Source organism: Schistocerca gregaria, chromosome 7 (assembly GCF_023897955.1).
Source record: "Schistocerca gregaria isolate iqSchGreg1 chromosome 7, iqSchGreg1.2, whole genome shotgun sequence".
Taxonomy (NCBI): Eukaryota; Metazoa; Arthropoda; class Insecta; order Orthoptera; family Acrididae; genus Schistocerca; species Schistocerca gregaria.
In genome coordinates, this window is record NC_064926.1 from 46,739,101 (window position 1) to 46,747,546 (window position 8,446).

Genomic DNA, 8,446 nt, shown 5'->3' on the forward strand with positions numbered 1-8,446 from the left:
TGCTACGGTCGCAGGTTCGAATCTTGCTTCGGGCATGGATGTGTGTGATGTCCTTAGGTTAGTTAGGTTTAAGTACTTCAAAGTTCTAGGGGACTGATGGCCACAAAGTCCCATAGTTCTCAGAGCCATTTGAACCATATCTGGGAAGGAAAATATTTCATGTACCTTAAAGCAGGCAACCAGCGTAAAACATCCACACCAGGAGCAGGTAATACATGTAGGGTTGTGTGGTGTGCGTGACCTTCGGTACACACACTATCAGATTATTTGACTTGTCTCTCTAATGAAGTAGGCGAGCGTCAACAATATGTCTCGTGGTCTTATCGTGTCGTGTTTATCTTCTGCCGTTAGGTCAGACGATACAAATGGCACTTGCACGCTTAGAGTAGCAGATTGACAGTGACCAACTTTAAACGGAACTTGATTAATTTTCACACACATTTATTAAAATAGTAAAAAGCATAGACATTACATAACTTGATTCTGGATGCTGTTTACAATTGACAATCTGAAGTTCCTTTCGTCTTGGTACATTAATCATATTCTCACATATCTCTGATACTTGACAAAAGTGTCTATTCATTTATCTTCATGGCCACGTACAGGAATATGGTAATCTTATTAGGCGCAGACTGAAAATTTACTATATACTGGTAAAGACTAATGTAGACGGGTACAGACTGGTGCAGAAAAATGCAGACTGACTAATCAGAGGTCTGTACACTCGTTATAATACCTCGCGCGTTCCGGTATCACTGCGTGAGTGTGATCCGCTATGAGAAAAGGTTCTACGTTAGCAGCAATCTCATTGGCTGTGTTAAATATTAATACGCGGATCGGCGCAAGCAGAATTTGGTCCGTCTCTAAGGCAGCACCATCTCGTAGTGCGGAGATGGACGAGCGCTGCGCCTGCGCTGTTGCGCTTAGCGGGGCGCGCTCTTGTAGGAAAGCTGTGTACGCGCTGACTACGCGGAACTATGTACACAACAGGTTGCCTGTCTTAAGGTACATGAAATAATTTCCGGGCCAACTTTACTTTCCCAGTCCTGGTCACTTTTTTTATATTTTCCTGTTTAACAACAGAAAGTGTCAGATCAGCCCCAGAAGGTGCGTGCAGCGCATGGATGACGTTGTGAAGGCGAGCACGACAGGGCGGTCAAGAGCCGGAGGGAAGGGAAGCTGAGCAAGGCTAGGCTGCTGGTAAAGCCCCGTGGACTGTGGGGAGATCAACCGGAAGCGGACTTGTTTGCGGTGGAGGATATGGAGGTGGTGGTGGGGGGGGAGGGGGGGGGAGCCAGGATCGAAGGCGGGGCAGGTCGAGGCCGAGGAAGCTTTCTGAATTGGGCAGGCTGGCAGCGCCATGAGGAGTAGGGGACGACCAACAACGGAAAGACAGTGAATAACACCGGTCTACTAGAGTGTGAATGAATGATAGAGTGGCAGTTGCTGAATAAACATTAACAGAATAAAATATGTAGCAATATGGGCTAGAAAATATATTTTATTTCGTTGATTGAAAGTTATTATTTAAAGCAGTATACAAAGGAAGAGTTGATGAGATGGAGGAGCGACTGATTTTGAGTATATCCGAAAGGTAAAGTACAGAATTAGGTACCAAGGTATCAATTGTACCAAGAAAGAGAGCAAAACTCGGAACACAAGCGAGTCAGCGGTGCCTGCCTCTCATTTCACGTATTTAACATGTCCATCGATGAGGCAGTAACAAAAATGAAAAGACATCTGGACAAAACGAATGATATGCATATTCACTGCATCGGGTTTGTTAATGACAATGTGAAAAACTCAGAGAAGAAACTAAATAAAATCCTTAAGGTCATGAATCCAGAGATAACAAAAGCAAAATCAAAAATAAATGCGGAGAAGAGAAAACTCATGGGAGTAGACAAAATAAGGAGGTGAAGACAAGACTGACATAAGACTATACAGTGAGAAAATCTAAGAAGTAACCCAGTTACACTATCTCGATAATATTTTGGAAGAAGTCAATGTACAAGTACATAGGCCCACATACTGAGAACAAGTTTATAATGACCTTTGCACGGAGTGTACTGACATATGGATGTGAAATCCAGGCGTCAGCAATGCAGAAAATAATACACTCATGGAAATGGAAAAAAGAACACATTGACACCGGTGTGTCAGACCCACCATACTTGCTCCGGACACTGCGAGAGGGCTGTACAAGCAATGATCACACGCACGGCACAGCGGACACACCAGGAACCGCGGTGTTGGCCGTCGAATGGCGCTAGCTGCGCAGCATTTGTGCACCGCCGCCGTCAGTGTCAGCCAGTTTGCCGTGGCATACGGAGCTCCATCGCAGTCTTTGACACTGGTAGCATGCCGCGACAGCGTGGACGTGAACTGTATGTGCAGTTGACGGACTTTGAGCGAGGGCGTATAGTGGGCATGCGGGAGGCCGGGTGGACGTACCGCCGAATTGCTCAACACGTGGGGCGTGAGGTCTCCACAGTACATCGATGTTGTCGCCAGTGGTCGGCGGAAGGTGCACGTGCCCGTCGACCTGGGACCGGACCGCAGCGACGCACCGATGCACGCCAAGACCGTAGGATCCTACGCAGTGCCGTAGGGGACCGCACCGCCACTTCCCAGCAAATTAGGGACACTGTTGCTCCTGGGGTATCGGCGAGGACCATTCGCAACCGTCTCCATGAAGCTGGGCTACGGTCCCGCACACCGTTAGGCCGTCTTCCGCTCACGCCCCAACATCGTGCAGCCCGCCTCCAGTGTCGCGACAGGCGTGAATGGAGGGACGAATGGAGACGTGTCGTCTTCAGCGATGAGAGTCGCTTCTGCCTTGGTGCCAATGATGGTCGTATGCGTGTTTGGCGCCGTGCAGGTGAGCGCCACAATCAGGACTGCATACGACCGAGGCACACAGGGCCAACACCTGGCATCATGGTGTGGGGAGCGATCTCCTACACTGGCCGTACACCTCTGGTGATCGTCGAGGGGACACTGAATAGTGCACGGTACATCCAAACCGTCATCGAACCCATCGTTCTACCATTCCTAGACCGGCAAGGGAACTTGCTGTTCTAACAGGACAATGCACGTCCGCATGTATCCCGTGCCACCCAACGTGCTCTAGAAGGTGTAAGTCAACTACCCTGGCCAGCAAGATCTCCGGATCTGTCCCGCATTGAGCATGTTTGGGACTGGATGAAGCGTCGTCTCACGCGGTCTGCACGTCCAGCACGAACGCTGGTCCAACTGAGGCGCCAGGTGGAAATGGCATGGCAAGCCGTTCCACAGGACTACATCCAGCATCTCTACGATCGTCTCCATGGGAGAATAGCAGCCTGCATTGCTTCGGAAGGTGGATATACACTGTACTAGTGCCGACATTGTGCATGCTCTGTTGCCTGTGTCTATGTGCCTGTGGTTCTGTCAGTGTGATCATGTGATGTATCTGACTCCAGGAATGTGTCAATAAAGTTTCCTCTTCCTGGGACAATGAATTCACGGTGTTCTTATTTCAATTTCCAGGAGTGTAGTTCAAATGGCTGTAAGTACTGTGGGACTTAAGATCTGAGGTCACCAGTCCCCTAGACTTCGAATTACTTAAACCTAACTAACCTAACAACATCACACACATCCATACCCGAGGAAGGATTTGAACCTGCGACCGTAGCAGCAGCGCGGTTCCGGACTGAAGCGCCTAGAACCACTCGGCCACAGCGGCCGGCCAGCAAAGCAGAAGAAACATCGCTTCGAAGCTGCGGAAATGTTATGCAAGAACTAGCTGGACTAACAAAAATGGATTGTTCTGCAAGAAATAAGGGAGATGAAATAGTTGTTGAAAGACGTATCCTAATGCAATGCAAAACTCACTGGACGCTTAATTACAAATGATATTCTTTTTATGAAACCTTTTGCGAAGCCAAGATCGTAGGGGATAAAATCTATGGGACGACAAAGAATATCATATTTCAAAAGTATGAGGTCGGATATTCTTCACTTATGGGGATGAAGAGGACTGCTGAAGAGAGAAATCTGTGGCTGTAGAGACAAGGCTTGACCTTTTGAGAGACAAAGAAAACTATACGGTCGAAACTCAGATCTGTGAAGTTTATGGCAAAATTTAGATCCAATCTCCAGTAAGTAAATTGCTAGTATTTTCTTTTTTCTTATAATTAATAAGAAATTATCTGAATAGTGAAGCCATGTTCGTACATACTATTCGTTGCAGTCATGCTCCGCTTTGATTCGTAATAGTATGACGTGGAATCGTATACAGGTTTTATGTTATTTTTCACGACGCCTCCGCACACATAGAAGACTATGACGTCGACTTGAAAAAGGTGAGACTAAAATTCTTTGCAGGAATGTATCTTTTCATTCCATAGTCACTGAAGTTCATTTTATTTATCTCCCTCAGTCAATTTTTTGAGACGTTTGTCATCTGGTGATAATCTTATTACGAAATAAACCCGCCTAGGGCGAGTACGTATCACGTGAAGGCGCCGATTATAATTAGTAAGAAGAAAATATTGTTAGAACGGTTAGAAAGTTATATGTATTCGTTAATCCGCAAAACGACAACGATATCATCAGATGTTAGAGCATACTTATTTTGATACAAGGAGTTGGAAGCGACATAAGAGAGTCTGTTTGTTTTAAATTTCAGCAACAAAAGCAACTTTCAGCCAAGGCTGAGTGTGATGTTGACTTGGCGAGATAAAGTTATTCCTACAAATTTCTGATGGCGGCGCTCTAGAATCTAGAATCAGTAACAATTGCAGTTGCTGTTTCCTGTTACACCCCATCTTCACCCGCATGGAACGCCTTTCCTTTTTTCAGTTTTAAATTAACCTACCAAAAAAATTACGAAAATTCGCTACACGTAAGGACTCACAATTCTGCTATTTCGCTCGCTTCAGCGGATACGTCCCAGTTATGTAAAACTTTCAACTCTTCCAGTGCTGGACAGCCGCGCTGGAAAGCATTACGGGAGCGATTGCTTCGAGACACGACTAAAGTTTTTTGGAATTAGAGGTAGCGTATTTTTATACTATATTCTGCAGTTAATTTTGGCTTACATTATAAACTCCTGTAGTAGTCTATAGTGTGTCACGTGCATACAATATTGATTTAATAAATCATGGCGATGGTACTTAATGCAATGAAGTGCACACATTTCTAAGTAACTGCTGAATCAAGTGCAGCAACAAGAATGAACAAATAACAACTTAAACTTATATAGATATGGTATCAGTGGGAACAATAGTAATGACAACAAAACAAATAAACGAATTCTTAGAAGGTATTACTTGTTACAATATTTTAAAATCTATGTGTAATATAGTAGTTATTGTGATTCTCAGAATCCAGAATAAGGCTACCACTATTTTTCTGCCAGTACCCACTCTCGATCTAATACGACTCCAGCACTTTGAACCAACGTTTCTTTGCTTGTATCTCAGTGTCGTTTCCGCGTCAGAGTATAACGTTGACTGCATCCAAGTTTGCGATAAGTCGTTTCTCCTGTAATAGCTGTTGTACTGCCATAGCACACAGGGAAGCCTAGGGAGGTTGGGGACGAGTCGAACAACTTTACACCAGAACACATGCTGAGCACACGTTACGCTACATCATCACACGCACCACTGCATACGGCACTTGCACTCTCGGTTTCAGAACCACGCCCGCAGTCATCAGAGCTTGTGAGTGGCTCTGCAGCGCACCACGTCCTGCAATGAAAGTCCAGATCATGTATCTTGGGATAAGAACCTACTATCTGGTTACCATTTACATTTAAACAGACGCAAAATCCCCAACATTGGCGATCGTTTACAGAAGCTCGAAACTTAGCGCGAAGTTCAATACGAGACGCCTATAACAGTTACCACAACGAAACTTTGTCTCGAAACCTGGCAGAAAATCCGAAGCTATTCTGGTCGTATGTGAAGTACGTTAGCGGCAGGAAACAATCAATGCTTTCTCTGCGCGATAGCAATGGATATACTATCGAAGACAGACCTACCAAAGCTGAGTTACTAAACACAGCCTACCGAAATGCCTTGACAAAAGAAGACGAAGAAAATATTCCAGAATTCGAATCGAGAACAGCTGCCAACATGAGTAATGCAGAAGTAAATATCATCGGAGTAGTGAAGCAACTCAAATCATTTGATAAAAGCAAGTCTTCTGGTCCAGACTGTATACCAATTAGGTTCGTTTCGAAGTATGCTGATGCATTAGTTCCATACTTAACAGTCGTATGCAGCCGTTCGCTCGACGTAAGGTCCGTACCCAAAGACTGGAAAGTTGCGCAGGTCACGTCAACATTCAAGAAAGTTCGTAGGAGTAATCCACTAAATTACAGGCGCATATCGTTAACGTCTATATGCATCAGGATTTTGGAACATATATTGTGTTCTAACATTACGAATTACCTCGAACGAAACGGTCTATTGACACACAGTCAACATTGGTTTAGAAAACATCGTTACTGTGAAACACAACTAGCTCTTTATTCACATGAAGTATTGAGTGCTGTTGAGAATGGATTTCAGATCGATTCCGTATTCCTGGAATTCCGGAAGGCTTTTGACACTGTACCACACAAGCAGCTCGTAGTAAAATTTCGTGCTAATGGAATATCGTCTCAGTTATGTGCCGATTTGAGATTTCCTGTCAGAGAGGTCACAGTTCTTATTAACTGACGGAAATTCATTGAGTAAAACAGAAGTGATGTCAGGCGTTCCATAAGATAGTGTTATAGGCCCTATGCTGCTCCTTATCTATATAAACAATTTGGGAGACAATCTGAGCCGCTGTCTTCGGTAGTTTGCATATAACGCTGTCGTTTATCGACTAATTAAGTCATCAAAAGATCAAAACAAACTGCAAAATTATTTAGAAAAAATATCTGAATGGTGCGAAAAGTGGCAGTTGGCCCTAAATAACGAAAAGTGTGAGGTCTTCCACATGAGTGCTAAAAGGAACTCGTTAAACTTCAGTTGCACGATAAATCAGTCTAATTTAAAAGTCGTAAATTCAACTAAATACCGAGGTATTACAATTACGAACAACTTAAATGGGAAAGAACACATAGAAGATGTTGTGTGGGGAAGGCTAACTAAAGGCTGCGTTTTATTGGCAGGACACTTAAAAAATGTAACAGACCTGCTAAGGAGACTGCCTGGACTACGCTTGTGCGTCTTCTTTTAGAATACTGCTGCACGGTGTGGGATCCTTACCAGGTAGAACTGACGCAGTACATCGAAAAAGTTCAAAGAAAGGCAGGACGTTTTGTATTATCGCGAAATATGGGAGAGAATGTCACAGAAATGATACAGGATTTGGGCTGGAAATCATTAAAAGAAAGGCCTTTTTCGTTGCAACGGAATCTTCACACGAAATTCCAATCACCAACTTTCTCCTCCGAATGCGAAAATATTTTGTTGACACCGACCTACATAGGGTGGAACGATCACCACGATAAAATAAGGGAAACCAGAGCTCGTACGGAAAGATGTAGGTGTTCATTTTTTTCGCGCGCTGTACGAGATTGGAATAACAGAGAATTGTGCAGGTGGTTCTGCCAGGCAGTTAAATGTGATTTGCAGAGTATCCATGTAGATGTAGAAGCTGCCAGATAACTGGTTTGGCAACTAACCCATGTGGGGAATAGTCCAGGACACTTAAGTTCCTAGCGCTAGAGACCTTGTACAGTGCTTTGTCACACGTTCTGAGATTGTAAACTCCACACAATCTCATTGTCCTGTCTGCAGTCGGTCGCTTCGATTTAGATGTAGGTTTCGACGTAATGAAAGTGTTCCCTCCAGGACAGCCAGTGATAACATATTAAAATATTTGCATGTCTTGGTGAATCACCCTCTATATATTATACAAAACTAAAACTCCACCCCAACAGGCCATGAAGGTCCAAAGGGACTGACTGACTGGCTGTCGTGTCATACTCAGTTCAGGGCCATCATCAGTGGATGCGGATATGGAGGGGCATGTGACCAACACACCGCTCTCGCCGCTGTATGTCAGTTTCCGTGACGGAAGCCGCTACTTCTCAATGTAGCTCCTCAGTTTGCCTCACAAGGGCTGAGTACACCCCGCGTGCCAACAGCGCTGGGCAGACCGGATGGTCACCCATCCAAGTCCCAGCCCAGCCCGACAGCGCTTAACTTCGGTGATCTGACGGGAACCAGCGTTACCACTGCGGGAAGGTCGTTGGCATATATTATACAAACACATGTATATTGTTTTTCATACGTTCCATACGTTCCTTTTACCGCCAATACTAAGGAGAAGCATTTCATTTCTAATCTTATCAGTCCACATAATTTTTAACGTACCTCAGCACGACATGTGAAACGCATAGATTCTCTTTCTTCAGTTTACTCGTAGTTCATGAGTCACTTCCATACAACCTGTGCTCCAA

At 44.6% G+C, this 8,446-nt stretch overlaps 1 pseudogene; it reads right to left on the reverse strand.

The window, feature by feature from the left end:
• Positions 1–8,122: 8,122 nt before the first annotated feature.
• Positions 8,123–8,240, reverse strand: LOC126282540 (5S ribosomal RNA; annotated as a pseudogene).
• Between the last annotated feature and the right edge of the window lie 206 nt (positions 8,241–8,446).